The sequence below is a fragment of the Pyrus communis genome, chromosome 6 (assembly GCF_041283825.1).
Source record: "Pyrus communis isolate YQ-2024b chromosome 6, ASM4128382v1, whole genome shotgun sequence".
NCBI classification, from domain to species: Eukaryota; Viridiplantae; Streptophyta; class Magnoliopsida; order Rosales; family Rosaceae; genus Pyrus; species Pyrus communis.
This window is the reverse complement of record NC_142570.1, coordinates 23,701,213-23,716,169: the sequence shown is the minus strand read 5'-3', so window position 1 is coordinate 23,716,169 and position 14,957 is coordinate 23,701,213. Positions and strand designations below refer to the sequence as shown.

The 14,957-nt window shown below is 34.3% G+C and overlaps 2 pseudogenes; both read left to right on the top strand.

Annotated features, from left to right (window-relative positions):
* Window positions 1-6,935: 6,935 nt before the first annotated feature.
* Window positions 6,936-7,680, top strand: LOC137711251 (agamous-like MADS-box protein AGL80 pseudogene; annotated as a pseudogene).
* A 5,838-nt stretch (window positions 7,681-13,518) lies between these two features.
* LOC137711252 (agamous-like MADS-box protein AGL80 pseudogene) lies at window positions 13,519-14,241 on the top strand (annotated as a pseudogene).
* The last annotated feature ends 716 nt before the right edge of the window (window positions 14,242-14,957 follow it).

Genomic DNA, 14,957 nt, shown 5'->3' with positions numbered 1-14,957 from the left:
GATTTTATTCTAATGCAGCTCCGATACATGTAAATGTTTATGCAAGTAAGCTAAGTGTAGTTTGATCGGAAATGCTCAGGTTCGACATATAGGATCCGACAAAAGGATTTCATAAGTGTTTCTGACCTGCATGCAAGCGACCAAGTCACGAACAAACTTTTGTTTAAGATTCACTAGGGACGGACACGCGATTTGAACTGGGAAAGAAACCCCTTCTTGGTGACACGTAAAATACTTAGACCTAGAATTGGGCAAGGTGAAAGAACAAACAAAATTAGAGTTATGTTCAACCTTTCACAACACTTGATTAATCTTCTGAAAGTGTTATAAACAAACAAGGTAGCTTAAACATGTCGGACTGACATTGAGATATGGAGGTCATTCTAGATATGATTCGTCACTTTCTCATCCTTTGTTCGATCAATACATGAAAGCAAGCATGGGGCAAAAGATTTCTCATGGGTTTAGTACTAGGTGTTGGAGTAAAGTGGTACTCCGATTACCCCATAAAATGTTTATAAACACTAAGCTTGGGTGGTGATGTTTTTTCGAATCAACATTACTAAGGGGTCTTCAAGTTCTGTCCCCCAGGCTTACAATTCTACTTGTATTTCGCTCTAGTACTTGTTACTCCTAAGTTGGTTTACTTCGAAAAGATTGTCAGATTAAACTACATTTCGCGTTTAGGAAGTAAAGGATAAAAAGTTCTAAGTGTTTGACTCTAGTAGGCTTAATGACTTGAGTAAAATACACTTAGCAAAACATTCCCTAAGGCATCTAAGTTCTTCTAAGAATATATATGTACGTTCCACCTCGCACCTAGGTGTTTAGCTATGCATCCAGAACTTCGACCAATGTTTACAATATGGTATAGAATTCTAAAAGATCGAATATTTGAGAGATAAGGAAGTAGGATTAACCGAACTTGGCCATATCCAGATCAACAAGAATTTTGTAGGTCATTCAAATGCGTATTTTAGAAAAGTTATTCTAGGATGTTTCATTCATGGTTCATTGGTAACCATCCATCTTCAAAGTGGAGCGCAATCTCAGAAGCATAGTTAGGGGCAACTATAAAACCATAATTTTTTTAGACCATAACACGTGGCACCTTGAGTGGCAAGAAGAACCAGAATGCCCATAGCCCATGAAGCATAGTCCGACGAGTTAGGCTTAAGCCTATTATAGATATTACTTGTTTCCCAAGTAAGGAAACCCTAATTCAAGTCAAATTAGAATCTCTTGGAGATCAGACAACGTAATCCTAGGAGGATGAGATATTTTATCCTTATATCTCCTAGATAGTCTCCCAATTTAATTAGGATCATTCTCTCTATAAAGATTCTCAAGATCTCTATAAATACTATAGCCTGAGTATCTATTAAGGGACACTCCTCTGGATTCTTTGATCAATCACAAGTAAAGATACATTTCTTTTATATTCTCCATTGCCTAGCAGAGACTCGTCTCTCAGATACGTCGCCTTCTATGAATAAACACGTGTACGGAGAAGTCCTTAACACCCCGTCATAGGTTATTTGTCAAGGATGGATCACGATGTATTTCACATCACACCATTATTTCTTAGAATTACACCAATGATTTGATTCTCCACTCAAGAGATGTGTTGGCAGTTTAATTTGGATTCAATCACACCCTCTAATTAACCCTATTCTCTAGGCTTGGCAAACAGGCCGTGTTTGTCATGTTTGTGTCGTTTTCATGTAACACATGTTATCTTCACGGGTCGTGTCGTGTCACATCCGTTATCTTAACGGGTCCTTAACATGTCGGGTCATTTTACCCAACGGGTAAAGTGACCCGACTCGTTATGACCTGTTAAGAAAAATATATTTTTTACTTCTTAAATTTGCACATGCCACACATTGCCACATAAATATTACTTCAAAACATTAAAACATATTTGTCGTTTAAGTACTACATCTACAGTCGAAAATAAGAGCCTAATAAACAAACATCCATACATTACTAGTCTATTACAAAATATTAAATGTGCAAGGATATGCAAAATGAAAGAGTTTTTATTTTCAAGGTTGTGAAGCCTTTCCCAAAAGTTTAAACCTTGACAATGGAACTCAAAGCTTGCATGCTATTCCTTTTACAAAATCCTCAATTTTTATCGATCATCATGCCATAAGATTTTGTGGTATCCACTAGTGTAAATATTTTAAATTGAAGATCAAATTCATTCATTGTATTCATATAGGGTCAAGGAATGTAGCTATAACAAATCATCAAAATCAGAGTTAAAATAACCGTTAAATCGTGATTTTTTGTTGATAACCGTCGAAAAGTTTTGTCCCGTTACTTGATCTTTGAATGTTTGTTTTTGCAATTTTTGGCGTATGTGATCTCCAAGTATATACAAACATGTTTGACGGTTGGATCATTGAAACTAGTTTCGTAGAATACGTATCCCATCAAAACAATAGATTTACTAACACTTTAAGAGTTTATTCATACTTTTATTAAGTATAACATCACTAGTGTAAATATTTTAAATTGAAGATCGAGTTCATTCATCGTATTCATATAAGGTCAAGGAGTGTAGCTGTAAAAAATCATCAAAATCGGAGTTAAAATAACTGTTAAATAATGATTTTTTGTTGATAACCGTTGAAAAGTTTTGTCCCGTTACTTGATCTCTGAATGTTTGTTTTTTGCAATTTTTGGTGTATGCGATCTCGAAGTATACACAAACATGTTTGACGGTTGGATCGTTGAAACTAGTTTTGTAGAATGCGTATCCCATCAAAACAATATATTCACTAACGCTTAAAGAGTTTATTCATACTTTCATTAAGTATAACATAAGATTTTGTGGTATCCACCAGTGTAAATATTTTAAATTGAAGATCAAGTTCATTCATTGTATTTGTATAGGGTCCAGGAGTGTAACTATAAAAAATCATCAAAATCTGAGTTAAAGTAACTGTTAAATCATGATTTTTCGTTGATAACCGTCGAAAAGTTTTATCCCATTACTTGATCTTTGAATATTTGTTTTTTGCAATTTTTAACGTATGCGATCTTGAAGCATATACAAACAAGATTGACGGTTGGATCGTTAAAATTAGTTTCGTAGAATGCATATCCCATCAAAACGATAGATTCACTTACACTTAAGAGTTTATTCATACTTTCATTAAGTATAACATAAGATTTTGTGGTATCCACTAGTGTAAATATTTTAAATTGAAGATTGAGTTCATTAATTGTATTCATATGGGGTCAAGGAGTGTAACTGTAAAAAAATCATCAAAATCGGAGTTAAAATAACCGTTAAATCGTGATTTTTCGTTGATAATAGTCGAAAAGTTTTGTCCCGTTACTTGATCTCTAAATTTTTTTTTTTTTGCGATTTTTTGTTGATGCGATCTTGAAGCATATACAAACAAGTTTGACAGTTGGATTGTTGAAATTAGTTTTGTAGAATTTGTATCCCATCAAGTTCAATGGTGTGTGTGTATATATATTAAGTAGATTTAAATTTATTTATTTTGTACGTATAACATTTAAGAAATTGAATGGTATTTATATTTAAGCCGATCAAATGGTCACCAATTTTTAATATTTAATATATATATATATAATTATTATAGTTTTTAGCGGTATAAAATTGTTAAATTAATATATATAATTATTATAATATTTTTTTAGGGTTATAAAATTATAAAATTAATATTTTGCTTATCGTGTATTGTCACATCTCGGCCTGGGCCCCCACCACATCCTGGGCTCGACTCCACCGTAGCACGATATTGTCCGCTTTGGGCCCCTACCACACCCTCACGGTTTTGTTTCTGAGAACTCACACGAGAACTTCCTAGTGGGTCACCCATCCTGAGAATGCTCTTACCCGAACTCGCTTAACTTCGAAGTTCCGATGGAACCTGAAGTCAGTGAGCTCCCAAAAAGGCCTTGTGCTAGGTAGATATGAGAATATACATATAAGGCTTAGATGATCCACTCCCCTGGGCGATGTGGGATGTTACAATCGACCCCCCCTTAGGGCCCGACGTCTTCATCGGCACACTTCTGGCCATAGATTGGCTCTGATACCAAATTGTCACATCTCGGCCCGGGCCCCTCCCACATCCCGGGCTCGACTCCATTGTAGCACGATATTATCCGCTTTGGGCCCCTACCACACCCTCACGGTTTTGTTTCTGGGAACTCACACGAGAACTTCCCAGTGTGTCACCCATCATGGGAATGCTCTCGCCCGAACTCGCTTAACTTCGAAGTTCCGATGGAACCCAAAGCCAGTGAGCTCCCAAAATGCCTCATGCTAGGTATATATGGGAATATACTTATAAGGCTTACATGATCCACTCCCCTGGGTGATGTGGGATGTTACATATATCGTGTTACTCACGTGTATACCTGAACCAACATGTTATCTTAACAGGTGCTTATCGGGTTACCCGATAACGACCCGATTTGTTATCGTGTTGACCCGAACCTATTAATTTCGTGTCGTGTCAGGAATTGCTAGGCCTACTATTCTCCCATCATCGGAGATTATAGGCAATTTCGATTGGATTTTACCTCCGTCTGTGGAAGTGTGCAAATTAGATCTGACAGAAACCAATTTTTTTGAAAATGCTATTAATAAAGAAAATGCTGGAGATACCAAATTTTTAGACCATCTTTTGTACACCACATGATGTGGCAATTGATGGTTGAGCTCACTTTTTAATAATTTAAAGAAGAATGGAACCATTAACTATCACTTCATGTGGTCTACAAAAACTGGTCAAAAAAGTTAACCTCTTTAGCATTAATTTATTACTAATTTTGGTTAGTCAATTGGAAAGTTGTATTTTTTTTAAAACCGTTCGCATAAAAAATGTCTTTATATTTAGGGTTCTTTGGATATTGACCCTTGCAACTCTTATTTTCTAGACAAAAACCCACCTAGTTATAAACATCTAAACAAAACTCAAATTTAAAAATGATTGCCAAGTATAGAAGTAATTGGCCTATTATTACAAAATATTTACAATTTGTACCACAATATTCAAAATAAAATCAAGAAATGTTATTACTCACCTTAATTACAATAAAAAATATAATTATTGCACATATTATTACCCCTAACACACACATATATACTTCAAATGTATATATTACTACCATAAGCTTAATATATATATATATATATATATATATATATATATATATATATATATATATATATATATATGTACACATATATAGTTTACCTATATGAATGTATAGTAGTACTATATATATAGTTTACCTATATATATAATACTACTATATGTTCACACACACACACACACACATATATATATATATATATATGTATGTATAGACACACACACACATATACATGCACGGTACTACATATATGATCAAACATATTAAACTAATTAATCTACCTATATTTAAATTTATTATGAGCAAATAACATATATTTTGTAGGTAAATTGAATCAAATAACATTCTTTTATTTTGTAGGTAATTTATTTTCCATGTATTATTACGTATATTTGGCACATTTTATTGTTATAAGATATATGTACAAATAATAGGTAAATTAATCTTGAATAAAATACAATTGCTTTATTTTGTAAGTAAATTAATTTTGAATCAAATAACATTTCTTCATTATGTGGGTATTTTATCTTGCATGTATCATCATATATATTGGGCACATTTTATTATTATATGTACAAATAATAGGTAAACTAGTATTGAATAAAATAATAACATTTTTTTTATGTAGGTATATTATTTTTCATATATTTGGGTTTGCTTTATTATGTAGGTAAATTATTTTGCATGAATTTTTATGTATATCATGCATGTTTTTTTTGGTTGTTATATATATATATATATATATATATATATATATATGTGTGTGTGTGTGTGTGTGTGTGTGTGTGTGTGTGTGTGTGTGTGTGAAATAATTTACCTACATTCATATGTAAAATATAATTTTATTGACTTAACTAAGCATGTATTACTACATTTATTAGGCATGTTTTTTTTGTTATTATATATTATGCAATGAATTTATTATTATTTTTATTTTTGTAAAATCATTAATTCTCCCTTACAATTTGTATGGAATTAATTGTGTAAATCAAACATTCAAATCGGGGTGTTTTGGGCATCGAAATTTTTTAAATGTGTAAAATCAAATATAATTAATGAATTTGTTGATGTGGAATCTAGTCAATGGGTTTTAAAAAACTTATGTTGGGTTTTATGTGGAGAAAAATAAGTTTTAAGGACTAAAGTCATATTTTCAGTTATATTTATTCATTCTAGGGATTAGATATGTTTTTGTGTTCAGGATTTCTCTTTATCATCGAACTCTCATCCTTATCAACAAGAAAGAGGGTGTCTGATTTACCTTGTTAATGAGAATTACTAAAGTTAGACATAATAACTCTCTTTCAAAGAATGAATTAGCCACGGAAAAAAAATTGTGTCCTAATACGTGAATGTTATGTACGCAAGAAAAATTTATAGGAAACCATTCTATATAAAACAAAGAGTGGATAAGATGAAATACTCATCCAACCAACTCACGGTTAACAAATATTCTTAATTTAAATCAAAATATGCTAATCGATCCATTCCCTCAAATTCCACATTGTAAATTTGTTGGCCGTCATAAATTTTGCATCCAATGTATATGCATAACAAAATGTCCTATTGATTTTTGTATATACATTCTGCAACCTATGAGCATTAAATTTCTGTTCTGGACTAAATCTGAAAGAATTTACAAGGAGGGTCCTTGCATGTAATATAAATACCAGTGTGGGGTTGGGGTTAAAGCAAGCAAGTTAGCAAGCAACCGTAGTGCTCCTTCTTACACCCTAGTTTGCAAACACTAGGGCTCCTCCTTGTGCCTTAGTTTGCAGCGAGTCACAATGACTAGAGAAAAAGTGAAGCTTGCCTACATCCAAAATGACCAAACTCGAAAATTGACATTCAAGAAAAGGAAGAAGGGACTACTGAAGAAGATGTCTGAACTCACTATCCTTTGTGATGTTCAGGCATGTGCTATCATTTATGGAAAACATGATACTCAAGCTGAGGTTTGGCCATCCCCTGCGGGAGTCCAACGCACTTACATGAAGTTCAAGACAATGCCGTCGATGGAGCAGACTAAGAAGCAGCTGAACATGGAGACTTTTCTAAGGCAGCAGATCGAGAAGGCAAAAGACCAGCTGAGGAAACAGAAGAAGGAGAATCACGAAAAGGAGATGTCAATCATGATGAGCAAGTGTCTGACTGGGAGGTCCTTGCAGGGTTTTAACATGGAAGATCTGAATGACCTAGGCTGGGTGATTGATCACAAAGTGGAGGAGATAAATAGAAAGATGAAGAAAGTGAATGACGAGCTGGCTCAGAACGAACAATCAAAGCCATGTAGTAAAAACATCATCGCCACCAGCGATCAGCGGCAGAATGATGAACATGCAGCAAGCTCAGGCAGCACTCATGGAGATGATGACCCAACAAGACCATCAGCAACATCAGCAGATGGTGGGGCTTGAAACCAAAACTTGGGATGAGTGTTTGTCGTTTGGGAACCATTACCACCATGCTATATGGTCCAATACGCCATTTTACCCTTGAACATCGGTGATGTACTAATTTGTTTTCTTTTGATATGGCCACATAAAGTTTCTACAATGTTTTAATAACTTTACATGGTGTTGGATGTTTTAATTTTAATAACTTTTACATTTCATGGATGTAACTTTAATTTGTCATTATTAATAAAATACGCAGTTCTTTCCTTTATATTATTTCCAATTTAAAATACTTTGAATTAAGAATTACTTCAAATAGGTGTTGGTCTAGAATCCAATAATTTTGAAAGATGAGTTTATATTTCTCATAGAAGTTGAAGGAGAACTTCAACCCTTAATCAACTTTATCTGATCTATATAGCAAAAGAATGTAAAAAAAGGTTTAAGAAAGAAATTGAATAATTTTAGTCATTGTTAGAAGTACAATTTATTCAAAAAAAAAAAAAAAAAAGAAAAAAAAAAAGAAAAAAAGAAAAAAAAGAAAAAAAGAAATGATATATGATCAATGCTTCTATTGTACGCAAGTTTATCTTACACTGGCAGTTCTAAGCCTAAATAAAGGACGAGATGGAGTGCGTTGGGTAGTTGACAGCCAACATTTTGATCTTCACGTCGAATCCTTATGATATGATTCCTAAACAAAATTGTGCTAGAACTAGGATGTTACTCGGAAGTGACACGCTGTGTGGCTCGGGCACAATGGTCATTGTATCTCCATCGGCGCACGGATGCAGTGTCAAACGAGAAAAGGCACTGTAAAAACTTCTGTTTGAATGACTCCCCTCAAAGTTGTTTGGAAGTATCTATTGGCATCAACTTTACCCAAGACATGCAAAAGAAGTATTTAATCTTACTGGATGGGTGAGGCCAAAGAAGTTAGGACATGATGGTAGGATTCAAGAGAGTAGAATGCGTTTAGGAATGTGAAATATAGGAATGTAAATGGGAAAAATCTATGGAAGTAGTAGAAGTTATGGTTAGGAGAACAATAAGTACTATGTGTGGATGCAAATTTCCACATTCTTCTCCTTTGATGAAAATGCACCTGCAAAATAATAACACCTAAGATCAAGGTCAACAGCGTCATGCGCTCACAATGATTTTTTTTTGGGGGGGGGGGGGGCTTTGGCCGAAGAATCTCCGATGCCAAAATTAGAATTTGAGAGAGAAAGTGTTTAGAAAATTTAGGGAGAGAATGGACTTAGCTTTTTGGAGAAAAATGAGACTATATATAAGGGTGTGGCTGGCCATATTTGGAGAAATAGGGACCGGTCACTTATGGTGGTGTTTTGAATATAATTGCACAATATTATGTCAAATAATATCTGGCAATTAATTTGGTTATTAATCCCAATTAGAATAAGGAAATTGGGAATTACCTTTTGCGTGGGGATTTGATGAGGAGTGATGAGAGGGTTTTGAATAAATGCCATTTTGATCACTTTTGACTCTTCCTTGATTGAGCCGTTATTGTCCGTTGCTTGCGCGTGGGAATTCCGGTGTGCCTTGAGGGTAATTTTTGTTTTTTTACCCAAAAGTCCACGTGTCGCCTCCATAATTTTCTTGATTATTTTTGGCTCCACAAATACCCCCACACATGTAGGGCTACTCGCTGGAAAGGGCAGTAGGTGTAGAGATCTTCCCTTACTTTAGGAAACGTAAGATTGTTTCCTATTTTGATGTACATTCCCACATTAGTTGGAAATTAGATCGTTCTAGGAAAGGGAAATAAATCAATTCTAAAGTCTATTTAAATCTACATTAAGTAGATGATTAAATCAACTTCAGAGAGCAATTTATTCTACCTTACAAGAGAGAGAAAGCTAGAGGATATTTGTTCTCCCTCCCCTAGCAATCTTCTACACTTGCCCGTGCAAAGGACCGTCTTTTGTTGTTTTCTTTGTCTTCTCCACGGCGTTCTGAGGTAAAAAAAAATTAATTTTCCATGTCTTCTTCTTGGATAGTGCTGTTGCGGGGCAATCATCGGGGTGGTGTGGCACGTCGGCTAGCAGGGGCCAGAAGTGGGCTCGACATAGGCCGAGAAACGTTGTGGCAGGGACCATTGCTTGGGCTGCTCGGCTTGGCTAGAGCCAAGGGCAGCTGTACGGCTGGGGCTGCGGATTGAGGCGCTGTGGCAGTGCTAGGCGAGCCGTATGGCTCATTGCTTGGAGAAGTGCTAGTGCTTGGTGTATGATCGTGTGGTGTAGTGCTTGGAGAAAAATGGGACTATATATAAGGGTGTGGCTGGCCCTATTTGGAGAAATAGGGACCGGCCACTTATGGTGGTTTTTTTTAATATAATTGCAAGATATTATGTCAAATAATATCTTGCAATTAATTTGGTAATTAATCCCAATTAGAATAAGGAATTGGGAGTTACCTTTTGAGTGGGGATTTGATGAGGAGTGATGTGAGGGTTTTGAATAAATACCATTTTGATCACCTTTGACTCTTCCTTGATTGAGCTGTTATTGTCTGCTGTTTGCGCGTGGAAATCTCGGTGTGTCTCGAGGGTAATTTTATCTTTTTACCCAAAAGTCCATTTGTCGCCTCCATAATTTTCTTGATTATTTTTTACTCCACATTATGTGCCTCGATGAAACTAAGTGGGTTGGCCTTAAGGCGAAAGATCTCGAATACAACTTTGGTATTCGGGTACAAACATATTGAGAAATGATGTTGACATCATCATGGATAAAACTAACAAAATATGCTGTAGATGTTAAGAGGGTCAAGGATAGAATTATAGCAATCAAAATTATGCTAGGACAAGAACTCCTCAATGTAATTAGTTTGTATACACCTCAAGTGGGTTGGATAAGAGTACAAAGGAGACATTTTGGTAAGATCTTGGAGAATTGGTCAAGGAATCCCTCAGACAGAGAAGCTACTTGTTGAGTCAATTTTATATTATATATTTTACCTTATTCGTATTATTTTTGGTAATTATTTTAGTGAGATTTTGATACTTTGAATTGTTACAATTTAGAAAATTTTAATTTGTGCCTTATTAAAAAAATATAAATTTAACTAATTCCTCACTATCACTAAACAAAAGTAACTTTTTATTTATGTTGTTATATTTTATTAGTCTCTTTCGTCATTAAAAAAAGTCATTAATCCCTTCATACATAAACTTCATTAAGTTGTTAAAATTTTACAGATAAATTACATAAGAAAAAATGTATATAAAACTTATGCTACATTTGAAAATAAACGTGCCTTTTGGTACGTTAGATTTTAAATGTACCAATAAACAAAATATATCATAAATACGAATATACCATAAAATCAGATGTACCAATATTATAGGTAATTAAATGTACCAATATAAGCAAATATACCTCTAATAAAATTATCAATTTTTTTAATTAAAGTATTAAAAGGAACAAATGTTTAACCAACAAAATTGAAAAACGAGACGTTGAATAAAATGGCGCACTAATCAAATTTTGCTAGGTGCATTGACCAATTTTTTTTCTTTACTGTGTGTATGTACTGCGTACGGACATTACCCTGAAAAGAGGAGCAGGGCCTCCTCTCCTGGTCAAGGCCATCAAGATCATTCAATCATCCGACAACACGCCGACGGAGGACTAGGAAAATAAACTTGTCCTCGCCCCCATTGTTCGCGTTGTGAGTGCTCGATCTCTTCTTTGTTTTCTATCATTGTGAGTGCTCTCTTCTTTGTTTTCTATCTTTCGCTTGAAATTCAGTGAAAAATTAACCTTCTTTCATGTTATTTACTAGCTGCTGAATCTGAGGTGTCGCCTGCAGAGAACTGAGACGGTTATTTTTCACTCTTCTGAAGGCCTACGGACGAACAGACGAGGGGCAAAGCTTTGCACTGAGGTAACAATAACAAATGTTTCGTCTTTCATATTTTAGGATGTTCAGTCTGCGTGTATGATCATGCATGGCTGCCCGCCATTATTTGCCCTCATTGCAAAATGTAATATTTAACGACAGTAGAAATGGATTAAACTACTTGCAATCGGCATTACCTCCGACAAGGGAAAGGTTTGATGAACAAATATATCATATTCATCCTAATTTTCTTAGTTCGATTGAAATGTGCTTCGTATGTCTACTTTTGATCCATGTTAAGCATTTTACTATGTGTTCTGGTAATTAACTCCTGCTTCGTTGAGCTATTTAACATGGAAGTATAATGGTCACCATGTAACAACGGATTCATAATCATTCACCATTAGATTTTATATCATGGATTAAGATTAAAACATGAAGAAAAGAACGTCAATTTAACTCCACCCTCGAGATCAAATCCAATGTTTACCAAGAGAGCTTTTTTTTACTTAAAAAAAAAAAAAAATCCAAAAATAGGTTTTAGGGTTTTCAGAGTACAAAGGAGATATGCATTAGAGAGAAGACGCAGAACAAAAAAAATTCTAAAAAAGAACCGTCCTTACTCGTTTCCCTTGAGGATTAAATTAATCATTTCTAAAATTGGCTATTTTGCACTTACGATGTTTGGATGAGGGAAATAAAATTAGAATTTTGATAAAAGTTAGAATTTATGAATTGACATGCACCAATTCCCTTGTTTGAATTTATAAATATAGAAATTTAGAATTTTCGTGTTGAAAAAAAAATGTGGAATTTGGGATCTCCAATTAGTTTAAATTCCATGTAAATAGGGTCATTTCCGAATTTCCATAACACTATGTTTGGATGAAGAAATTTAAGATTACTAAGAAATTTTAAAATGACTAGATTTTATTTTCTAGAATTTGTGAATTTTCTTGTTTGCTTAACCTAAAAGAACAATGAAATTGAATACATAATTTGTTATTTTTAAACTCTTAATCATAAAAATTAGGAAATGACGCATATTTACATGAAATTTAAACTTGAGAATTGGAGATTCCAAATACCTAGTTTTTTTCCCACACGGAAATTCTAAATTTCTATGTTTAAGAATCTGAATAAGGGAATTGGTATATGTCAATTTATAAATTCTAACTTTTATCTAAATTCCAATTTTATTTCCCTCATCCAAACATAGTGTAAGTGAGAGTTTAAAAATATCAAATTTCGTTTCAAATTTCATTGTTCTTTTAGGTTAACCAAACAAAAAAATTTACAAAATCCTTATAAAAAAAAAAAAAAAAATTCCGTCATTTTAAAATTCCTTAGTAATCTTAAATTTCCTCCTCCAAATTTTTTAATTAGTTACATGCCTCCACATGTTTTGAGAATTAGCCAATTTCTTTGTGGATGTTTAACTAATCTTGGCTGCTCAATTCATTTTATTTCACAGACCATTTGCATCAAAACATGTTTCTATATTTGTTTGTTTGTTGGGTACGTAGGTATGCTGTCGTGTTCTTTGTAATTGGACTCTCATCCTTATCAACAAGAAAGAGGGTGATAAATTTACCTTGTTAATGATAATTACCAAAGTTAAACATAATTAAATTCTTTCAATGAATGAATGAATGAGCCACGAAAAAATCTGTGTCCAAATACATGAATGTTCATGCATGCGTGGAAATTTATAGAAAATCCTTCCATATAAAAACAAGAGTGGATAATATCAAATAACCATCCAACAAACTCACGTTTTACAATTTTTTGTTAATTTAAATCACTATTTGCTACTTTGCTAATACGATTCCTTCCACCAAATTCCACATTGTAAATTTGTTGGCAGTCATAAATTTCACATCCAATGTATACAGATATCAAAATGGTCTCTACTGATTTTTATATATCCTGCAACCTAGGAGTATTAACTTTCTGTTGTGGACTAAATCTGAGAAAATTTAGAAGGGGGGTCCTTGTAAGTAGTATAAGTACCACTCAGTGGAGTTGGGGTTAAGCAAGCAAGTAAACTGTAAGGCTCCTCCTTAAGCAAACCCTAGGGAATCTCCTTGTGCCCTAGCTAGCAACCATGTCCCGAAAGAAGGTGAAGCTTGCCTACATCCAAAACCACACGACTCGAAAACTAACATTCAAAAAAAGAAAGAAGGGTTTTATGAAGAAGATGAGCGAAATCACTACCCTTTGTGATGTTGAGGCATGTGCTGTCGTTTATGGACAGAACGATACTCAGCCTGAGGTTTGGCCATCCCCTTCGGGAGTACAAGGCACTTACGCGAAGTTCAGGACAATGCCCTCAATGGAGCAAACCAAAAAGCAGCTGAACATGGAGACTTTTCTGAGGCAGCGGATTGACAAGGCAAAGGACCAGCTGAGGAAACAGAAGAAGGAGAACCGGGAGAAAGAAATGTCAATCCTGATGAGCCAGTGTCTAACTGGGAGGTCCCTACACGATCTGAACGTGGGGGATTTGAATGACTTAGGGTGGGTGGTTGACCACAAAGTGGAGGAGATCAATAGAAAGGTGAAGAAAGTGAATGACGAGTTGACTTGGAATGAGAGCAATCAAGTCCAACTAGTACCAACACCGCCGCCACCACCAGCGATCAGTGGTGGAACGATGAACATGCAACAAACTCAGTCTCAAGCTGCACCGATGGAGATGATGACCCTGCAAGACCAGCAGCTGCAACAGCAGATGGCAGCAATTGGAGCAAACATCGGGGACGACTTTCTGCCCTTTGGGAACCAGAACCACCAAGCTCTGTGGTCTAATACTCCATATTACCCTTGAAACGTCGGCGACGTACTGTTTTGTTTTCGTATGATATGAACCACATGGTGTTTCCGCAGTGTTTTAATTTAATAATTATGTGATTTCATTTATCCAGTGTTTTTTTCGATCAACCACAAGGAGAGTTCTTTGTTTGATTTTTTAAGTAAGTAAACGAGAAAGAGGATGTTTTATTTTCAGTAATTTTTACATTTGATGGATGTAACTTTAATTTAGTCGCTATTAATAAAATATGCAGTTCATCCATTGTTAATGATTTTTTTTTTTTTTTTTTTTTTTTGTGGTTTTTCAGATTAACATATGATAAGATTTTTACTATCTACGAAAGTAGAGATAAAAAATACTTGAAAGAGTACAAGGTAATCGTAGTATAGTTGCCTCTAGCACAGTTTAATTAATTATTTAAATCAAAGTTTAAGAAAAAGGTGATTTTATGATTTAAAATAATAAAAACGAATTTAATAGAAATAATTAAAAAAATCGACAAAATAAAATAAACTAAAAAAAAACGGTTTTTGAAAGTTAAATTGTAAATGCACTATGCTTCCGCTGTCATCTTAACAATCATACGTAATTCTTCCAATTACTTATGACTTACACACTCATATTTTGAAAGTTAGGTTTTCCTAATATGTGTCTACTTGGACCTCAACATGGAGCTTATATCAAACATGCAATCTTAGTTTGTGATATTCAAATCAAATCTAAACATGCAT